Source organism: Embiotoca jacksoni, unplaced genomic scaffold, assembly GCF_022577435.1.
Source record: "Embiotoca jacksoni isolate LCO1_2020_lvr unplaced genomic scaffold, fEmbJac1.0.p SCAF_39, whole genome shotgun sequence".
Taxonomy (NCBI): Eukaryota; Metazoa; Chordata; class Actinopteri; family Embiotocidae; genus Embiotoca; species Embiotoca jacksoni.
In genome coordinates this window covers 2194698-2218027 of record NW_027185391.1, presented here as the reverse complement: position 1 = coordinate 2218027, position 23330 = coordinate 2194698, and the positions used below count along the sequence as shown (strand labels likewise).

The 23330-nt window shown below is 43.7% G+C and overlaps 1 protein-coding gene across 3 annotated transcripts in view; it reads left to right on the top strand.

The window, feature by feature from the left end:
- Nucleotides 1–23155: 23155 nt before the first annotated feature.
- Nucleotides 23156–23330, top strand: part of bcas3 (BCAS3 microtubule associated cell migration factor) — a 358243-nt gene continuing 358068 nt past the window's right edge. For all 3 annotated transcript variants that reach the window (XM_069166518.1, XM_069166517.1, XM_069166519.1), the window contains exon 1: nt 23156–23242. The gene's annotated coding sequence lies outside the window, so the exon portion shown is untranslated. The remainder of the gene's footprint in view (nt 23243–23330) is intronic.

The window sequence follows — 23330 nt, the reverse complement described above, 5'->3', positions numbered from 1 at the left end:
TTTTTGCTGCTGAAAGGCCTCTTCCTCACCTCCTCCTTCATGCTATCTGTTGTGACGCCAGCAAAGGCACCGCTCAGTTCATTCCGAATCTTTGACAAAGTGCCACTGAACACCGCTGATGAGACGAATTGAGTGCGGAGATCGTTGTCATATTGCCACAAAATCCTGCTCCTTCATCACGACCTCGGACTGGCCTGCACGCCCAAGAACACGCCACTCATTACGGATAATGACATCACAGCGTTGTTGCTCGTCCAGCTGAAGCTGGTGAACCCAAACATTTAAGGCAAATAGTAGCACAGCTTTTTTGGTTGATCATATATTCCATGTAAAACTTTTACATTGCAGGAAATAAAATAAATCTCAAAAGTTTGGTTTTTCTACACAAAAATGATGCAGCAGTATGGGTTTCACCACTAAAAGTTAATCTAATAAATGTAAACATTATTCATGGCCTCCACTGTGAAGCGAGGCAACAGGCTGGATAGCTACTTTATGAGGTTGTAAACTTGTCATAAAGTTAGCAATAACATTATTTAGAGGGACGACATGGTTGATCAATTCTACCGTCATTTGAAATTGTCTTGTTGAATTATTATTGCTCGGCCCTCTGTAAAATTATAGCTGAACAACTGCAGAGTCAGCAAATTTCTGATGGGGTGACAAAAGGACCTTCTTTCATTTAACCTCTCATATTTCAACACAAACCGAACAGGCAGGTTTGAAGAGAAGACAAGACAAGACAAGAGACGAGACGAGACGAGACGATAAGACTTTATTACAATTTCTGCACAAATATTTCTGAATAAGAAAAACAGATTATTATTGCATTTAGGTGATAAAAACACATCGTTTCCCTCAGAAACCATTTGTTTAGATGTTTATTGTCACATTATTGACAGGCCATCATTGTAAATGAGAATTGGTTCTCAATTGATTTTACCTGGTTAAATAAAGGTCATATATTATGAATTGGCAAAATAACATATTATTTTTAAACTTTCTCTGAGGGCCTACAGGGTTTTGACGGTTCCTCAGAGGTAGCAGGTTGATCAATTTATTTGTTTCATAATTCAGCTTCTGCTTCATTCGGACTGTATCACTGTGGTTGGATCAGATTTACCTGGACGGGCTGAAACATAAGCAAACAATTCTACTGATATCAAATTGTGACTGAAATGTTGCTAAATACTGATGTTTGGACATTTGTGATGCCTCAACACCGGTGAAAACACATATACGTTAATATCTTCTTTGAAATAACTAAAACGTTCCAGATCATTGGAGTGCATCAAATATTTAAACATCCAGTTTATAGAGGAAGTAGGTTTTCTGTACTACACCAAACTACAAAACAAAAATGTCCCATGATGCTGTTCTGTTAGCCTCCACATATTTTACATACAATTTGCTTTAAAAACACGTCATAATAAAGTGCAACATTAATGCTATTCTTAACAACACCCGGGACAAAAACACTTTCACGCCGTTGTCCCTCTCCAAATAAGACATCCAAATACACATCACATGTTCATATGAGGTGCCGATGGGGTATAAAAGAATATACAAGACGACGATGTTTGTTAGCGCAGCTCAGAATGAGGGAGATTTATCTTCCGACAGATGCATCCGAACACCAATTGACATCTAAATGAAAACAAATAGACAAAAATACACACCACAGAGACAGAAGGGAAGCGCACGCACGCATGCGCACACAGGCGTCTAGTTAAATGAGGCATGTGATACACTGTGGGGGAATGTGTATGACAGTAAGACAGAGAGAATAATTGTGACTGCGAGATAGAGCAAATGATGTGCTGGAGGGGAAGTAAACAATGCCAGTTCCTGTGATAGACTGCACAACACTTTCCGTCTCATTGACTTTGAATAATTTTTCACATCAAATGAAAAGTAATTACATCACAACAACTCGTGCTGAATGGTTTCCTCTCTCTGTGTCTTTGTGTGTCGGTGTGTGTATGTGTGTGTACAGTAAGATGAGTATTTATGTTGGTCAGTGATTTATTTAAGCCGTTCATGCTGTCAAACGAGAGGTGATGCTGGACTTCACTGTCTGGAGTGCAGTTCATATACTGAGAACTACTAAACCCTGTCGAAGCCGTTGACTGTATTTAAAAGAGTTCGTAGCTTCAGGTCTGTAAAATGGTTCTGATCCAGAAGTGTCTTCAGCTGCAATACCAGCGAGTGCCACTAGAGGTCGGCTCCAAAAAGCCTCCGGCTCCATAGACTCCCATTCAACTTCTGTCATCAAATCCAAAGTGAATAAAATGTGTCCATCAGTTATCTCGGTGTTGTTAGCTAAAGTCACTCCTTCTTATTAGTTTTCTGGAGGTCCATCTGAAAATAATCCCTCATTCATTAGAAAAGAAGGTTCAAGAAGACCTGTTTTAGGGGGGCGTGTCTGTTTGATTGACAGGCCTATGGTGCAGTCAGGTTACAGCTATCGGTGGGCGGGACGTAGTATCGTCAGGTTTCCGATCAGATCGGTCAGATCCACCGCTGGCTCCTCCCCCAAATATGGTCACTTCCTGCTCCGAACTAGCAAAGATGGTGATGGACAGAATCTGAACTGGAGGATTCATAACGTTCACAAACCAACGATGACATCACTGCTGGATGATGACATCACTGCTGGTTGCCTCTTGGTCCAGACACAACATCCATGTCTGTTCAGTGTGCTCCAGACACTAAACTGTACTACACATAGGTTTGGCCTGTCATCACATAGGTACACAGAATAAGGGGCATGAAACCTTTATGAATACATTCCCTTTCAAATGCTCTTTACATCCTTTATAGTAGTTACAGTTATGCACAAACACGTGAATTTGAACTACTAATACACCAATAATTGCATTGTTCTCATCCATACTGAATACATCTTTCAAACATTGAACAATGACATCAACAAAGTTGACTGAATTCAAGAATTAATAAACCTGGAGTCCAAACAATGAAACCATCATTGAGGTGTGTGGGATAAAACTATTGGTGGAAAGTACATATACTTAACCGATGTATTTAAGTACAGTTATGAGGTACTTGTACTTTACTAGAGCTACTTCATACTTCCATGCTACTACATTTCAGATGGACCTTTTTTACTTTGCACTCCAATACATTTCTTTGACCTGTAATGTAAAGATTGGTCATAATGGATAATGTGAAAGCGTTTAAAGAAGAAACCAAAGGTTTCCAACCTGTTGCGCTTCGTACGTCTCACTGAGAGCAGCGTTTAGTCGGGATCACATGTCAGATGTCTGAGTTTTAACAGCTCCACCAAATAGTGATTTTTACTTCTAAGCTTCATGGTTTCATTTAAATAAATGTTCAAATGATTCAACATCTCGTGGTGGGGAATGCGCTCCTGACTCATGTGATAGTCAGGTGTAGTGTTGTTGAATGCAGCTCGAGGCCTCGACTCCTCCCTCAACTTCTCAATCAGAGACACGGGATTACAAAGCACCGGCTGTCCTGTGTCCTCCCTCTTGTCTCCGGTCCGTCCCTGCTGTGGCTGCTAGTGTTGGAGGTGCAACGATACTGTGGTCCTCCTGCTGTGACAGTTTATTCTGATACCGTGGCTGAGATCAGAGTTGGAAACTGCATGGGTGATGGGCCATCTTGATTAGAGTGTGTAACGGTCCAAGCCAACTGTGGTGAGTATGGACACAACTTTACTGTGTGTTGTAGTCGGCAGCATGGTGGGCATTGTTGAACTGAACTTGTCCTTGTTTTTGTCTGTTTTGCACCTTTTGCTGTTTGCTACTTTGCTTCAGTTGTCTGTGCCCCAGGCCTTGTTTTGTTTTTTAATATATTTTAGTGTAGCCGCGTGGTTTCCTTCCTTTTGAGTTGTCCTTAGTTTCCCGTTTTACTTTTTCTGTAGTGAACCAACTATTTGTGTATTTATTTTGGTATTTTGTTTTTTTCTTCAGTGAAACCGTGTGCCATAATGATAGGAACTGCTGGATTAAACCAACTGTTGATAAGAAAGTTCAAACTAGTTCCAGGAACATGCTGCTTACACACTGATGTTTCAGTATCAATAATCCAATGAAATTATATCATGAAATAATAAACAAATGCATAATAAATAATAAACTTTTACTCTAACACAACCCCATTCCCAAAAAAGTTGGCAAGCTTTGTCAAATGTAAATAAAAACTGAATGCAACGATTTGCAAATCCCATAACCCCATATTTCATTGAAAATAGACCAAAGACAACATATCAAATATTGAAACTGAGAAATGCCATTGTTTTATAAAACATATATGCTCTTTTTGAATTTGATGCCACCAACACGTCTCAAAAAAGTTGGGAAAGGCTCAACAAAAGACTGGAAAAACTATGTAACGCTAACAGAAAACATCGGTTGAACATCTCACTACTAATTAGGTTACCTGGCAACAGATAAGTAACATTACTGGGTATAAAAATATCATCCCAAAGAGTCTTTCAGCAGTGAAGATGGGGAGAGGTTCACCACTCTATGAAAGACTGGGTGGGAAAATAGTGCAAAAATCGAAGAATATTATTCTGTCAAAAACGTGCAGAGTGCTACTCGGGTGTGTGAATTGTTGTCCCTCTGGTGTTCTTCAGTTAAAAAGTAAAAAGTTAAAATAAGTCATGGCTATTCAATCAAAGTAAAAACGCATGCCAATACATTTCAGCCTCTAAAGCCTTCATCAGGGCTGTTCCTTATACGTGTTGGTCAGTGGTCACATGACCAGTATGGACCAATGAACTGCCACCCAGTACATGGGAGCAGGTAAAGACACATGATAGGAAACATAATGTCATGGACTATAAACCAAATGCAGATATTAATCAAAAATCTTAAAATCTCTTAATAGTGTAACAAACATTTAAACATTAAGTGGCAAGTAACATTAAGCATTAAGGTAACATTAACATTCAAGGACAGATACAGGAGATCATTCCTGCCGACCGCAATAAGACTGTACAATAACTCACCTCTGGCAAAATCCATCACACAACAATAACACTGTTGTCTGTGTTTCTTGGTTGTTTGTATATCAAATATATATATATACACTGTATATACTGTGCATTTTATATTTAATATTTTTACTGTTATTTTATTGCTTTTAATGATTTTATTTTATATTTTATTATTATTTTATTGCTTTCTTGTATGCTGCTGTAGCAGAAAAATTTCCCCTTGGGGATTAATAAAGTAACTAACTAACCCAACCTAACATTAAAACTGACCCAGTTGTCCAAAGAGAGAGAGAAAAGAAAAAGAAAATACACAAAGGCACATTTACAAAAATGGAGACAAATCAAGTTCTCCATTCAAACCGGGGTATTGCCTGGCTTTTAATGTGGAGATCCAAAATGATTCTCTTTGTAAGAGCCTTCCTAACCGGTCGCCACCCCTCACTGACTTTTCAATATGCTCGATACCAGATATCCTCAAAGAATTACAGTTTCCCTGGGCAGCCTCCTTGTAATGTGAAGCCATTGGGTATCGTGGGTTGCCAGTTCTTATTGCATGTTTATGTTCAGGCAGATTTGTTCCTCCAATGTAGAAACAGCCACATGGACACTCAAGTCTGTAAACAGAAAACAAAAAAGATTTAATAGTTTATAAATGACTTTATATTCTACTTTAGGTCTGAAATTATCTATACATCCATCCATACATACATACATACTATTTATTAACCCTGGATTTATGCATGTTTTTTACCTGGGCTACACCTAGCTTGTGGTGCCCCACTAGAGCAGCAAACAGGCTGGATCACGGTGTCCTGGTCCTACACAGGACAGCAGGCTGGAACAACATGTAGGTCTCCGTGGTCCTACACAGGACAGCAGGCTGGAACAACGCGTAGGTCTCCGTGGTCCTACACAGGACAGCAGGCTGGAACAACGTGTAGGTCTCCGTGGTCCTACACAGGACAGCAGGCTGGAACAACGCGTAGGTCTCCGTGGTCCTACACAGGACAGCAGGCTGGAACAACGCGTAGGTCTCCGTGGTCCTACACAGGACAGCAGGCTGGAACAACGCGTAGGTCTCCGTGGTCCTACACAGGACAGCAAGCTGGAACAACGTGTAGGTCTCCGTGGTCCTACACAGGACAGCAGGCTGGAACAACGTGTAGGTCTCCGTGGTCCTACACAGGACAGCAAGCTGGAACAACGTGTAGGTCTCCGTGGTCCTATACAGGACAGCAAGCTGGAACAACGTGTAGGTCTCCGTGGTCCTATACAGGACAGCAAGCTGGAACAACGTGTAGGTCTCCGTGGTCCTATACAGGACAGCAAGCTGGAACAACGTGTAGGTCTCCGTGGTCCGCCACAAGAGTAGCAGGGTAGGGTCGACTGTGTGACACCTGAGGCTCGACACAGGATTGCCAAGATTTCTTCAGCTGTTCTCCGAGGAACGAACTGGAAGACTTCTTCGCACAGGTGAGAACCCGTGGCTTCGACACTGTATGGTAGGTAAGGTGAGGCAAACGGAGTCAGAACCGGAACTTCACTGAGTAAAACGAACAGACTTATGGGGACGGAATACCAGGTAGGTAAACGAACGGACTGACACTGAGCAGGCAGGAGACCGTGGTATTTGTATCGGCAGGAGGTGATCACGGGATGCAGCACAGCTGAGCTGATGGAGAGAGGCGCGGCAGTGGGTGGAACTTCGAGGAGGGTACTGCTGAGGAACACAAAACAAAACACAAAGCACAAGGCAAAACAATAACAAACAGACGGGGGAATGACAGCACACATGAGGAGAGGTGATCGGGGACGAAACAGGGAAACACACTAGGATCAGACAGGAATCCTGACAGACTGTTTCTACATTGGAGGAACAAAACATAAACTGAAAGCCAGACTGGCTGAACATAAACATGCAATAAGAACTGGCAACCCACGATACAAAGAGGCTGCCCAGGGAAACTGTAATTCTTTGAGGATATCTGGTATCGAGCATATTGAAAAGTCAGTGAGGGGTGGCGACCGGTTAGGAAGGCTCTTACAAAGAGAATCATTTTGGATCTCCACATTAAAAGCCAGGCAATACCCCGGTTTGAATGGAGAACTTGATTTGTCTCCATTTTTGTAAATGTGCCTTTGTGTATTTTTTTTTTCTTTTCTCTCTCTCTTTGGACAACTGGGTCAGTTTTAATGTTATTTGCCACTTAATATTTGAATGTTTGTTAAACCATAAAGAGATGACTGCACCACTGACCAACACATGTTGCTGTGTTGCCATGTTTGCTGTGAATCGTTGTTGCTTTTATATTGATTTTAGCATGGGTTGTTTTTATTTGCACTTTGGTGTTTTAGTTGCATGTTTTTATAACCTACAATTTTACCAGGCATACTATTGGACACTCATCATGTTCAGCCATTGTCAATCCACTGCAGGACAAAGGCCTGAGCATGGAGTTTCCACAACCGTCTGTCCCTTGCGAACTTATACCAGTTGGCAGTGCCCCAGTAGTATTGGATTTCATCTCTCCATCTCTTCTGCTGTCTTCTTCTATTTCGTTTGCCTTCTATTGGTGTCCATACAGTGATTTCTGTACTCCATCTTCCATCCGTTCGCCTGGCCAAATGACCTGCCCAAGTCCACTTTCTGTTTTTGATGGTTTCCATGATGTCTTGCACTTTAGTTTGTTCCCTTATCCACCTATTTGTCTTTCTATCTTTATATGATATTTAGTATGCTGCGTTCCATATTGTGTTGGGCTGAGGAGAGTTTATTTTCCATTTTAGTTGTCAGTGTCCATGTTTCTGAAGAATATGTCATGACCGGTATAATGCACTGATTGAATATTTTCCTGTTTAGACATATTGGGAGGTTTCTTTTCATGATTTCACCATGTCTCCCAAATGCTTGCCATCCTGCTTTTATCCGCCTTCTTATTTCATTCTCCTGGTTTTTCTCAGTTAAGGTGAATCTTTGTCCCAAGTAGATGCATTGTTCCACCCGTTCTAGTTGTATACCATTTACACTTATTGTCTTGGGGGTCGTTATGGTGCCTGCCATGACTTTGGTCTTGTTAGTGTTCATTTTTAAGCCACATTTCCTGCTTGCAGTATCAAGGTCTTGGAGCATTGTTTCTATTTCTTGTAAGTTATCTGATACTAATACTGTCATGATTCCTGTCTGATCCTAGTGTGTCTCCCTCTATTTTGTCCCCAATCACCTCTCCTGGTGTGTTGTCATTAGTTGTCGGTCCATACTGCCAGTGAGAGCTTGTCATCCACAAACCTGTCACCAACCCTACCAGCCGTCCGTTGTTCTCGTTCCCGTTCTGTGCTGGCGATGTGTCGTGGACCTCACTCTTTTCATCCTGCCTGCTACCATCACGCAGGTATCCAGTCTGCTGCTATCTGGTGTCGAACCTCGGGACATCACGCCAGAGGCCCCAGTCTGTCCTTACCCACTTCATCCTACCTGCTACCCGGTATCCACACACAGGTATCCAGTCTGCTCCCTGCCTGCCTTCCTGCCAGCTGGACTGCCGTGTCTACGGCTCTCAGACATTGCCCGGATCAGAGCTGGTGCGTGTTCAGACCAGCTGCCCCCCCCCCCCCCCCCCGGTGAGAGTCGGTGGAGTTTCCCTCCCGACTCGAGGAGGAAGAAGACCGGGGGGAAAAGACTTCAGGCACCTGACCAACCCTGTGAACAATAAAGCCTGTTTTTGAACTTTGACCTGAGTCTGTGTCTGCGTTTGGGTCCAGTCCAACTCCACATCTTAACAAATACTCCATCATCTGCAAATCTGAGATGATTAAGTCGTTGTCCATCGATGTTTAACCCTTTGTTTTCCCAGTCCGTTGTTTTGAATATGCTCTCAAGGCTTGCGGTGAATAGTTAGACAGACTACAGCACAACAGGATTAAAAGAGGAAGAGCGAGAGCAAGAAGGAGAGTGTGGACGGACAGGGCACGGGGAAAAGTAGCCATGGACGGGAGGAGGACGTAAAGACGACAGGTGGTGGTGTCACTAGTGGTTGGAGGAATTCTGGAGAGGACGAGTGGCTGAACCAAAAGAACCAACCAGACCCTGACTCCCCTCCTGGTGGCAGGCTTTTACCTGGTGTTGAACTCTTTTTAATTTTGTAATAGGTCCCTTTTTAGCTAGACATTTAACTCTTTTTAACTTGTTCTTTTCTTCCATTGGACTTTTAACAACATAATTGCAGTTAATTTATGGGTTTTAGATTGTAAATAAAACATTCTTACCATTTTTTTTTAACTACTGTATGTCTCGGTGATCCCTGCTGCTCTCCCCCCGATTTTAAAAGAGCCTGTGGTTTTATGGGGACCTAGACTCCCCAAACCAGGTGGCATTGTCAGACAACTTTTATCTTCCATTTATCTCATTGTGAAATTATAGTCTATTCAAATTATTGGATTTTAAATCCCCTGCCTACGAGGCTGACGCAGGCTAAACAGCACTGTGGATCTGTGGTTCACTGTGGAACAATGGAGACATACGATGAGGTAACGTCTTCATTAAGCCAGCGCCATTTTATTGACTCAATATCAAAATATTTTTCTGTACTACACTCTCACATTAGTATTCAAACAATATAAAAATGGAGAAAAGGGTAAATAAAATATGAATAATTAGAAAAATCTATAAAATTTGCTCTGTTACCCAAACTTAAATTTATGACTATCCAAATACCAGATTTACAATAAACTCATAGTCTGTTGGCAAAAAGCACATGGTGGATGGTGGCAGCAAAGGCTGAACATCAATATTAAAGTAACTCTGAACAACATTTATAGTAAAACTCATTTCTAAACACTGTAAGGCTGTAACACATTTTAAATAACATGAAAATACATATACAGATATAAAACTATTACTATTAAGACACACAGGATTATATTCACAACTCTTTACTACACGTAGCAGGCTAACTAGCATTTGAACCGCAGCAGTTACTCTCGACAAATTCACTCGGTTAACTACACTAAAACATTACATATCCGTCAGTCATCTCACAACACGGCAAAGTGTTCCTGAATTATTCACCTTTGTGTGATGGTAAACTAAAGAGTTTTAAACATATTTTACAGTACCTGTGGATCAATGAAGAGACATACGATGAGGTAACGTCTTCATCAAGCCAGCGCCATTTTATTCTGACTCGCACTACGTTGGGCTTGAAGGGAAACTAGGGTCTCTGAGTCTGATCCACAGAAACACGAAAGCGCCATCTACTGACCTGTTGGAGTAAGTCCACGATCCATTCAAGTCAACTCGGTTAGCGTAGTTCTTCACAGTGGTATCTAAAAAAATAAACGGGGTGTCTGTTGCATAATTAAAACTTTATGATAGCGTTATAAACCTATTACACACTCCCCTGCTTCAAGAGATGTCTCCGGACATCCAGAACCAAACTAACACAAGTAATGTCTAGTAGTCAAGAGTCAAGAAAGTTTGATGGTCAATGCACAATCTATGGTACTTGTGCAGTTAAATGTCTTTTGAGTTACTGTGTACGTCATCACAAGTCTAACATGTCCATACTGGTGTAGGGTAGTAACACGGTTCCTAAACAGCTGGGTAAAAGGGCAAAGGGTACGGGGCACCGGCAAACATCAGGTTTGCTCCCGGCCTCCAGGGCTGATATGAAGGCTGTCCAAGGTGGGTATATGTGAGCATTTCTCGAGGTTTCATTGCTCGGGTTGACCTCCTCACAGGTGGCCCCTCCCCCCCTGATGGCTCTGTGACAAGCCCACTAGTGTCTACCTGCTCCTCTGAACTTGCCTCCTCCATAGTACCATCCCTTGCTGGTTCCTCCTGTAGTTCCTCAGCTGGTGGTGCAGCAGACAGAATCTGCATCTGCACTGTTTCAGGTACTGCAACCGGGTCAGATTCAGGTGGCTGCTGCATTTGAGCTGTCACTTGTTTTGTTGGCTGAAACTCTGGAGCTACAGCACTGAGTTCACGGTGTGGTTTAGACTGAGGCATTGGGGGTCTGAGTCTCCTCCTTTCATACAAAGGTATGGTCCTGAGGCAATATGTGTATTCCTCCTCTTTGTCCGAGTGTTCAGACTCCTGCTCCTGTCTGTCACTGTTGTTTGTGATTGGTTCTTTGATTTTGTCTTTTCCTGGGTGTACGCTGACCCTGCTCATCTTGTTCCAAGGGTAAATCGTTAACAGGGAGCAGAAGGTTGCGATGCAGGGTACGGAGGTTCTGGTCTCCTGTCTCCGGCTACACTCTGTACACAGGTCTTTCAACAACACCATGAATTGTCTTTTCCCAGTATGCACAAAGTTTACCTGGGCCACCTCTGTCCGACAGATTTCTGACAAGCACCTGATCTCCAGGCTGCAGCACAATGCCTTTAACATGGCAGTCATAGGACTTCTTCCCCTTAGCTGAGGACTTTTTACCGTTATCTGAGGCAATCTTGCATGCCTCCTGCATGCGAGTAGCCCATTTCTGTGCATACTCTTGTCTGGACTGTGGCTCTTGCTCTGGTTTCAGGTGAAAGAGCAAATCAACAGGCAGGCATGGTGCTCTTCCATACAGGAGAAAGAACAGTGAATAGCCTGTTCCCTCATGTCTTGTACAGTGTGCTTTTCCAAATCATGTCCAATCAACTGAATTCACCAAAGGTGGACTCCAATCAAAATGTAGAAACATCTCAAGGATGATCAGTGGAAACTGTGAATACTCATTTACATGTGTTTTTTTTTTTTTTTTCGTTTTTTATTTTGAATAGATTTGGAAAAATGTCAAATAAACTTTTTTCATGTTATCATTATGGGGTATTGTGTGTAGAATTTTGAGGAAAAAAATGAATTTAATCCATTTTGGAATAAAGCTGTAACATAAAATGTGTAAAAAGTGAAGCACTGTGAATACTTTCCGGATGCACTGTATGTGGTCCTTCCATTCAGCCTTTTTCTCCTCTTGTAGAGTCCGGAGCATCTGTAGAAGCGTCCTGTTCAGATGGGATTCACCTGCGGGTGTTGGGGGGTAGTTCGAGAGTGAGCGATTCCTGGCAACTGTTGGAGTCTTTGGAAAAGGTTGTTCTCAAATTCCCACCTCTGGTCATGCTGTAACTTTTCAGGGTACCCAAAGCATGGAACAAAGTCATAAAAGATCTTCTCAGCAGCTGTTCGACCTGACTTGTTCTTGGTCGGGTAGGCCTGTGCAAAGTGAGTAAAGTGATCTACTAGGACTAAGATGTACTCGTAGCCTCCTTTACTTGGTTCAAGATGGAGATAGTCAACAGAGCTGGGCTCAAAGGGGGCACTGGTTGTTATTGAGCCCATAGGTGCTCTCTCTGGGATGTTTGGCGACTTCTATTTAACACACTGACACTGACGATTGACGTAGTCTTCAATTTCACGCTGCATAAAAGGCCAGTGTTAGAAAAATTACTCAGAGGCTGGATTCAAAATCAAACACATCGGACATTTATTCTTGCAAGAAGGAGCAAATACATGTACACTCAAAGAAGGATGTCCAGCATTGCTCGAAGTCTCTTCTCCGTAGTTCAGCTTTTATACAGTGACAAACAGTTGACAGTCATCCCCACTTCCTCTGTATATCTGATTTTGTAGATAGTACTGAGTGAGGTCGTAGGTCACAAGATAAAGGTACAGAGACGTTGTAACTGAGACTATAGAACCATGTTGTGCAACAGATAGACCAATATTTGACAAGTATGATGAGTTCATTATTTTTCCATCAGCCAGTAAAATCTTTCTCGAGCCAAGTGAATGACCTTGTCTGCGCCAACGTGCCCCATATCATCATGCAGGTGTTTTAGCAGTCGACTTCAGCTTACTGGAGAGAACCAACTGTTTACGTTTTCCTGTCTGCATGTACAAGATTCCCTCGTCAAGTGTGAGTCTGTTCAATTCATTTCATCCTCCTCTTTTTAGGTTTATCACCTCACAGAAGGGAGCATCTTCCTTCTGAGCAGCTCGAACACTTTCTGTAGTGATAACCGGACTTGTGAGCTGTTTCATCTGCACCAGGATGTAGCTGCAACACAGCCACCCATGGCACGTTGCCGTCTCCCTGAACTTTGTCACCTTGCCAGATAGTCGAGACTACATTTGGGGGCATTATTTCAATGGACCCATTCAGGTGGTTGTGAAGTTGCACTGGTGTCAGCGTCTGTGTTTGACTTGCCTGGACGATATTTGATGGTGTAATAGCAATTTCTCAGATTACCTTACATAGTCATGTCTCAAACATAGTGTCTCACATTACCTTGAATAGAAATGTATTAACACGCAGTTTGCTGTGCACGTCTTCCTGTTTACTATTTTTACATTATATCACAAGTACAGTATGAACTTGCCGTTTTCTACCTCTGCATCTTGTAATAACCCGACAACATGACTACTATAAATGTGTCCTGCCTTCTTCATTCAGGGTCCCACTCTCTGCAGACTGCTCTCGTACTCTGTATGACTGTGACACCTCTTTGCAAAGAATAAAAACCAACAAAGACATTTGTGTTTGAACGTCTTTATTTCAAGTCTCATCAGGGAATGGCAGTCCGGGATTTCCACCACAATAGTGAAATGGAAGTCAGCTAACTCATCCACTGATGTCCAACTGCGTTCAACTTGGCTGTGCTCAATACACAAGTAAGGAGATTATCATCAATGTATACGGTGAAGGTTGGTGCATAATAGAGATAATCTCTAAATTTATCACAGATTGCCCACTTTAATGCCAGGAACTCCAGCTTGCCAGAATGCAGATGATAGTTTTTCTCAGCGGGCGTGAGTGTTCTTGAACTGTAAGCGATAATACAGAGTTTGTTTCCCTGTTGTTGACAGAGCACTGCCCCCAGACCTTCATTTGAAGCGTCGGTGTGAAGGACGAAGGGCAAATTAAAGTATGGGTAGGCCAAGATGGGTGGACTGCACACCGCTGTGTTCCGGTATCCACTGGACAGGTGCTTTGGATGAGAGCTGGCAAACTATTTTTGCCCTTCGGCCTGGTCTTCTGAGATCTAGTTGTGGTGAGTAAACTTCTCTGTACTATGTAACTGACACCTCACCAATCTGAACCACATTTTGGTGAAAACACCCACTATGTGCTCTATTGTGCCTTTTTGTATCATGAAAAAAACCAAAGTGTGAATTTCAGCATCTTAGAAAACATGCAGTTTGTACTTAATCCATCACCCACACTAAACTTCACAAAATCACATTGAAGTCACTGCGAAGATCTGGATAATTCTGGTTATTAACATGAGATACAGGTGTTGTGCTTGTGGACACAGACAGTTACTAGTTTCAATGATGTTGACAGCGGTGTCATTTCCAAACAGAAGAATCAGCCCCACAACAGAAACAGGATCAGTCAAAAGCCGTTCTCGTCAGCACAGCTCTGAGATTCATTTATAGACAGCAGAATCTGCAAGACATCTTTTGACGCCCTTTGGTGTTGGAACTTGTTCCTTTAGGTTAGGTTAGGTTAGGTAGTTACTTTATTAATCCCCGGGGGGAAATTCTTTTTCGTTCCAGCAGCATACACAAGCAACAAGATAATAATAGAACAATAGAAAGCAATAAAATAGCAGTAAAATTATAAAATATAAATATAAAATATAAAATGCACAGTATATACAGTGTATACAGTACAGTATATATCTATATATATTATATAAAAACAACCAAAAAACACAGTCAACAGTGTTATTTTGCCCGAGGTGATTTATTTTACAGTCTTATAGCGGTCGGCAGGAATGATCTCCTGTATCTGTCCTTGTGACAGCAGAGCTGGAGGAATCTTTTGGAGAAAGTGCTCCGCTGTCCCTGCAGCAGGTGGTGGAGAGGGTGGTCAGGATTATCCAATATGGATAATAGTTTGTTCAGCGTCCTCCTCTCCACCACCTTTTCCAGGCTGTCCAGTTTGTAGCCGATGATGGAGCCGGCCTTCTTAACCAGTTTGTTAAGTCTGTTGGTGTCACCGGCTCCAATGCTGTTCCCCCAGCAGACCACAGCGAAGTACAATGCACTGGCCACAACAGACTGGTAGAACATCTCCAACATCTTGCTGCACACATTGAAGGATCGAATTTTCCTCAAGAAAAAGAGTCGACTCATCCCCTTCTTGTAGACAGCGTTGATGTTGGTCTTCCAGTTCAGTCTGTTGTCGATGGAGACACCCAGGTACTTGTACTCCTCAACCATGTCCACCTCCTCTCCCAGAACTCTCAGCGGTTGTGGAGCCGTCGCCTTCCTCCTGAAGTCAACCACCATCTCTCTGTTCTTGGCCACGTTCAGTAGCAGGTGATTTCTTCCCGCCCACTCCACAAAGTCCTCCACTACTGCCCTGTACTCATCCTCCCGTCCATCCCTTATACACCCAACCACTGCAGAGTCATCAGAGAACTTCTGCAGATGGCAGGACTCTGAGTTGTACTGGAAGTCAGTGGTGTAGAAGGTGAACAGGAAGGGAGACAGAACAGTTCCCTGTGGAGCTCCAGTACCACTGACCACCATATCAGACAGAACACTGGCCAGACGGACAAACTGTGGTCTGACTGCCAGGTAGTCAGTGATCCAGGAGACGGTGGGCGCGTCCACCCCCACCACCCACAGCTTCTCACTCAGCAGCAGTGGTTGGATGGTGTTGAATGCACTGGAGAAATCAAAGAAAGTGATTCTCACAGATTCACCGGTTCCATCCAGGTGAGACTGAGCTCGTTGCAGCAGGTAGATGATGGCATCGTCCACTCCCACATGAGGCTGGTACGCAAATTACAGAGGGTCCAGAGAAGATTTCACCAGCGGCCTGAGGTGGGCCAAGACCAGCCTCTCCAGCACCTTCATCACATGAGATGTGAGGGCAACCGGTCGGTAGTCGTTGAGGCCAGATGGAGTCGTCTTCTTCGGTACAGGAACCAGGCAGGACGTCTTCCACAGCACCGGGACTTCCTCCTGCTTCAGGCTCAGGTTGAAGAGGTGTTGTAGGACCTCAGCCAGCTGGATGGCGCAGGTCTTCAGGACCCCGGGGCTGATGCCGTCAGGCCCTGCAGCCTTGCGCTGGTGGAGTCTCTCCAGCTGTCTCCTAACCTGGCCAGTTGTCACAGAGAGGGGTGTGGGGGGGCGGGTCAAGGTGTCAATGGAGGAAGAGCCCTTTGAGATTGAGGGCTCTATGCAGTTCACCAGGGGGGGCAGAGGGGGGAGGGGGGGAGGCAGCAGAGGTGTTTGGGAGGTGTGGTGTGTGGAGGAGACAGATGAGGGCGGTGAACAAACCTGTTGAAGAAACAGTTTAGCTCATTGGTCCTCTCTAAGTTCCCCCTGGTTGTTCCTCTCCAGGTTCCCCCCGGTTGTTCCTCTCTAAGTTCCCCCTGGTTGTTCCTCTCCAGGTTCCCCCTGATTGTTCCTCTCCAGGTTCCCCCTGGTTGTCTCTCTTTCCCCTTGAACCCAGTTATCTCCTTCATACCGGTCCACACCTCCCTCACGTTGTTCTGTTGGAGTTTTGCCTCCAGCTTCCTCCTGCAGGAGTCCTTGCACTCCCTCATCTTCTCCTTCAGGTGGCGCTGCACTCTCCTGAGCTCATCCCTGTCCCCAGACCTGAAGGCTGCTTTCTTCTTATTAAGAAGAACTTTCAGGTCACTGGTGATCCACGGCTTATTGTTGGGGAAGCAGTGTACAGTCCGGGATGGTACTGTGGAGTGTTCACAGAATTTAATGTATTCTGTGATACAGTCCATCCTGCTATTGATGTCCTCCCCATGTGGTCCACACAGCACATCCCAGTCCGTGGACTCAAAGCAGTCCTGCAGGGCTTCTTTACCCTCCTGTGTCCACCTCCTCACAGTTCTGGTGGTCACAGGCTGCCTCTGCACCAGAGGAACATACTTGGGAGTCAGCAGGACCAGGTTGTGGTCTGATCTACCAAGGGGGGGAAGGGCAGGAGCACTGTATGCATCCATGGCATTAGCATACAGTAAGTCCAGAGTTTTATTGTTCCGGGTGGGGCAGTGGGGCAGTTCACAATCTCTGCAAAATTACTGTGGCGTAAAAACGACATAAAAATAACTTCATATCAATGCTGCAGCGAGACCGTTCAAAATCAGGAAACAACAGTCAATTACAAGCAGGAGTTTGTGTGAGTACTTTGTGACCCAGCTCGGTCACAAGAGAAGTTTTATTTTGTTGGAATCGGATGACAATCATGTGAATCTAAAACACTTTAGAGGACATCCCGATCAACAGATCCAAAATTGTGTAGTTCCTCTTTGGTTTTGATATTTAGGACTTGGGTAACCCCATCCAAGGCGTCCTGCAGGGTTAGAAGGCATTTGTGTGAATATCCTTCTACCTTTGACGAGTATTATTCCAGTGGTTTGCCACTCATAAATTTGGTATTCTTGTCTGAGGTAGGCGGCCTTAACGTTGACATCACCAGAAGATCTGCTGTCCAACTCATTTCAAAATGGGAATGATTGCAGGGAATTTGTTAACTAGGGATCTTTTATTTTTTTTTCTTCCCTCTAAGGTAAGATGGCGCCGCGCTAGCGGCAGCCTGTTGCAGCAGCTCCCCTCCCCTTGTTATTAGTATTATTAGTATTTTTTTAGCCTTTCTCCTCTCTTCGGAGTTGTTGTTTTTTTTTTTCTTTCTCTCGTGTTAAGTTAACGGTCCGTAATGGACCGTAATTTTTCCACGTTTCTGGATGGGGGCACTGTTACTGTTTACTCGCGTGATCAGCTGATCGCGCTGAGTTGGCCCCTACTGCTGCTGCCCAGAGCGAGGCCTGAGATCCCCGTTGAACTTCGGAGAAGACGGTGGGGTTGCAGAGCTGGAGCTAAGCTAAAGGCGGAAAGGAGGAAATATAAACCAGCGGTACCGGAGATTTTAATGGGGAACGTGAGGTCGTTGGTCAACAAGACGGACGAGCTCGGCGCGCTGGTAAAGACCCAGCGGGAATACCAGGAGTGCAGCATCATGTGTTTCACCGAGACATGGCTGCACTCACATTTCCCGGACCACAGCGCAGCCGTACCCGGCTTCAGGACTGTTCGGGCGGACGGAGACGTTGTTCGGAGCGGAAAGAAGAAAGGTGGAGGGATTGCAGTCTATGTGAACGAGAGGTGGTGTAATCCCGACCACGTGTGTGTGAAGGAACATTTCTGTAGCCCGGACATTGAACTGCTAGCCGTGGGGATGCGCCCTTATTATTTACCGAGGGAGTTCACGTCCGCCATTGTTATCGCTGTGTACGTTCCTCCATCAGCTGACGTAGAGGCAGCAGTGGACACCATCCACTCCACTGTGGCTAAACTGCAGACTCAGCATCCCGGTGCATTTTTGGCAGTTACTGGAGACTTTAACCACACCAGTCTGGATAAGGTACTGCCAACTTTGCACCAGTATGTGAACTGTCCCACACGGAGCAATAAAACTCTGGACCTACTGTATGCTAATGCCATGGATGCATACAGTACTACTGCCCTTCCCCCCCTTGGTAGATCAGACCGCAACCTGGTCCTGCTGACTCCCAAGTATGTTCCTCTGGTGCAGAGGCAGCCTGTGACCACCAGGACTGTGAGGAGGTGGACACAGGAGGCTAAAGAAGCCCTGCAGGACTGCTTTGAGTCCACGGACTGGAATGTGCTGTGTGGACCACATGGGGAGGACATCAACAGCAGGACGGACTGTATCACAGAATACATCAAATTCTGTGAACACACCACCGTACCATCCCGGACTGTAAAATGCTTCCCAAACAATAAGCCGTGGATCACCAGTGACCTGAAAGTTCTTCTTAATAAGAAGAAAGCAGCTTTCAGGTCTGGGGACAGGGAGGAGCTCAGGAGAGTGCAGCGCCACCTGAAGGAGAAGCTCAGGGAGGTCAAGGACTCCTACAGGAGGAAGCTGGAGGCCAAACTCCAACAGAACAACGTGAGGGAGGTGTGGACCGGTATGAAGGAGATTACTGGGTTCAAGGGGAGAGAGAGACGACCAGGGGGCTCCCTGGAGAGGTCAAATGAACTAAACTGTTTCTTCAACAGGTTTAGTTCACCACCCTCATCTGTCTCCTCCACACCTCACACCTCCAAAACACCTCTGCTGCCTCCCCCCCTTCCCCCTCTGCGGCCCCCTGGTGAACTGCATAGAGCCCTTAATCTCAAAGGGCTCTTCCTCCATCGACACCTCGACCCCCCCCCCCCCCACACACACACACACACACACCCCTCACCCCCCTCTCTGTGACAACTGGCCAGGTTAGGAGGCAGCTGGAGAGAATCCACCAGCGCAAGGCTGCAGGACCTGACGGCATCAGCCCCGTGGTCCTGAAGACCTGCGCCGTCCAGCTGGCTGAGGTCCTACAACACCTCTTCAACCTGAGCCTGAAGCAGGAGGAGGTCCCGGTGCTGTGGAAGACGTCCTGTCTGGTTCCTGTCCCCAAGAAGACGACTCCATCTGGCCTCAACGACTACCGACCGGTTGCCCTCACATCTCATGTGATGAAGGTGCTGGAGAGGCTGGTCTTGGCCCACCTCAGGCCGCTGGTGAAATCTTCTCTGGACCCTCTGCAATTTGCGTACCAGCCTCATGTGGGAGTGGACGATGCCATCATCTACCTGCTGCAACAAGCTCAGTCTCACCTGGATGGAACCGGTGACTCTGTGAGAATCACTTTCTTTGATTTCTCCAGTGCATCCAACACCATCCAACCACTGCTGCTGAGTGAGAAGCTGCGGGTGGTGGGGGTGGACGCGCCCACCGTCTCCTGGATCACTGACTACCTGAAAGGCAGACCACAGTTTGTCCGTCTGGACAGTGTGCTGTCTGATACGGTGGTCAGTGGTACTGGAGCTCCTCAGGGAACTGTTCTGTCCCCCTTTCTGTTCACCTTATACACAACTGACTTCCAGTACAACTCAGAGTCCTGCCATCTGCAGAAGTTCTCTGATGACTCTGCAGTGGTAGGATGTATAAGGGATGGACGGGAGGATGAGTACAGGGCAGTAGTGGAGGACTTTGTGGAGTGGGCGGGAAGGAATCACATGCTCCTGAACGTGGCCAAGACCAGAGAGATGGTGGTCGACTTCAGGAGGAAGACGACGGCTCCACAACCGCTGAGAGTTCTGGGAGAGGAGGTGGACAGGGTTGAGGAGTACAAGTACCTGGGTGTGTCCATCAACAACAGACTGAGCTGGAAGACCAACATCAATGCTGTCTGCAAGAAGGTGATGAGTCGACTCTTTTTCTTGAGGAAACTTCAATCCTTCAATGTGTGCAGCGAGATGTTGGAGATGTTCTACCAGTCTGTTGTGGCCAGTGCATTGTACTTCGCTGTGGTCTGCTGGAGGAGTAGCATTGGAGCCGGTGACACCAACAGACTTAACAAACTGGTTAAGAAGGCCGGCTCCATCATTGGCTGCAAACTGGACAGTCTGGAAAGGGTGGTGGAGAGGAGGACGCTGAACAAACTATTGTCCATCTTGGATAATCCTAACCACCCTCTCAACCACCTGCTGCAGGGACAGCGGAGCACTTTCTCCTAAAGATTCCTCCAGCTCCGCTGTCACAGGGACAGATACAGGAGATCATTCCTGCCCACTGCAATAAGACTTTACAATAACTCACCTCTGGCAAAATCCATCACAGTACAATAACACTGTTGACTGTGTTTCTTGGTTGCTTGTATATTATATATATAGATATATACTGTACTGTATGTATATATATGACCTGCAGCGACGACTTCAGGGCCCGCTTCTGGTACCGCCGGACCACCACGGACTGAGCCATGTCTCCCAATTACAAAGGGAGCTCTCTTGACTCTTCTGAAGCCTTTCCACGAACTCGTGGCTGTGGCGTCTTTTAATGGTTGTTTATATATATATATATATATATATATATATATATATATATATATATATATATATATGTTGACTGTGTTTATTGGTTTGTTGTATATAATATATATAGATATATAATGTACTGTATATATACTGTATATACTGTGCATTTTATATTTATATTTTTACTGCTATTTTATTTGATTGCTTTTCTATTATTATATTATTCTATTCTATTATTTTATTCTATTGTTTCTATTATTGTCTTATTGCTTCTGTATGTATGCTGCTGTGGCGAAAAAAATTTCCCCTCGGGGATTAATAAAGTATATACCTACCTACCTACCTACCTACCTCTATATAGCAATACTTTCTGTTGTGATATTTACAATTCCCATTTTACCAGAAACAATATTTCTTTTGTAATCATAAAGGAGATAAAACATGTGAATTTCTGTTGAATACTCTGTTTTAGACACATTTATTATCCACACATATATAAATGTAATTCACAACCCTTATTTTTGCTGCGAGAATTAGCACTATAATGCAAATCACTACTAAACATTATTCCATTTCAGTATTTAATAATCTGTCTTTTATAAGGTTATGACTACATTTACATTAAGTGATCCTACTAAATGATGTCACTTGCCATATAATAAAATTTTGACCTCAGTACTTTCAATTGTCTTGTCAACGCTTTGTCCACATTCGAATAGCCTTGTATTGTATCAACTATGAATTCTGCATCATATCACAGTGCTTAAAGCTAATGTGAGGTCATCTCTCTGAAAGTTAACGTTGAACTGGAAGTGGACGTTTCAACAGGGTAATGGTCCCAACCACACAAATCCACCAAAGAAAAGGCTGAAGAAGAGGAAATGGGGAAAAAGATGATCTAAATCCCATGGACATGTGGTAGGATTTGAAAAGTGCAGTGCATGCAAGAAAACCCTCAAACATCTTGTAACTGAAGGAATTTTCCAAGAAAGAGCCGTGAAAAATTTCAGCAGGTCAATATTAGAGATGAATAGATTAATGGTTTTTCAACAGAAGATTATAACATTTATTGATTCTTTCTTTCTTGAATGACTGAAAAGGCAAAGTTCCCTTATAGCATTGTTCAAGCATACTGCCTTTATCTGTGGAAAGCCATCCATTTCCATGCAGTGAACTCACATTTTTACACGATTGCTTTTAGTTTATTTGTTGTTGTTTTAATACCATTCTGACTATTATTTTAGTATATTTACTGTAAAACCATCAACAGTCTTTATCCTGATACTTTTGAGAATGGCCAAAAATAATAATAATAATAATAATAATAATAATAATAATAATAATAATAATAATAATAAAACAATTCTAATAGGGCTCCTAAAGTCCAATAGTACTTTTGTAAATATATCCCTTGAGGATAATGAGTGAAATGAATAAGTAATTCAATAACAGCCAATCCCTAATACATTTCTATGTTGCATAATATTCCTCATTTTGGCATGCGATAAGTACATATAAGTACATGAAGGCTAAATGTAGATATGTAGCTTCTGAAGTTTGATAACAATAAACTTTATTTTTCGTCTGCATGTCTCTTAAGATTGTATGAATGAACCTTGTATTTGCCAAACTACGAATTTTGGTTTCATCTTTGTTTAAATCTCTGGTGTGAAATAAAGAATCAAGGTCAGTTTTTAAGAAGATAAGAGTGATGAAATAAAATATGATAACATGTTAATACGTTTTTAATATCTTGAGTGACTTCACAAATGATTGTTTCATTTATATAGCCTATATATATATGTATATATACAAAAAAAAATGTGTATTAACTGAGTTAAACATATATATATATATATAAAAATTTGTACATATATATATATATATGTACAAATTTTTATTTTTAGTCTCTTCTTAATGTGTTTCTCTTATTGAACAATTTCGGGTTCCACAAATTCAAACTGCACTTTTCCCTCTTTTTTTTCTTTTTCTTAAAAAAAACAACAACTTTGCTCTTGAAGATATATAGATGATGTAAGCTATACCTCGCGAGACCACAATATAAAGCCAGTTTCTGTATATTATCCCTCCTCGGTGGTTTTCTGAGTGTTTTTAACCAGAAGAACCTTCAGTCTCTTTGAATAAGACGGTAAAAAAAAACGCATCTTTGCGGACACGAGATATATTTCATTTTGTAAATGACTTGATTGTAATTGGTGACAGATCTATTAGTCCCGCCCTCGCCGTTGCCTGATTGGTCTGACGACAATGCTTCTGTGTTCTGATTGGCTTCCAATTACACAACACAGTTCCGCAAATCTCGTCTGTTTGCGTTTTGACGGTGTTTTGTGGAAAGCGCTTCAGACCACAACACAAGTCCATACCCAAGGAGACCGTCAGCGTTCACCGCCTCGGTTCGTACCTGTGCTTGCTTGCAAATTCAGTCTCATTTAAACGTGACACGTCTCCTACTTTGGCGTTTTAATTGTATCGTTTTACCCC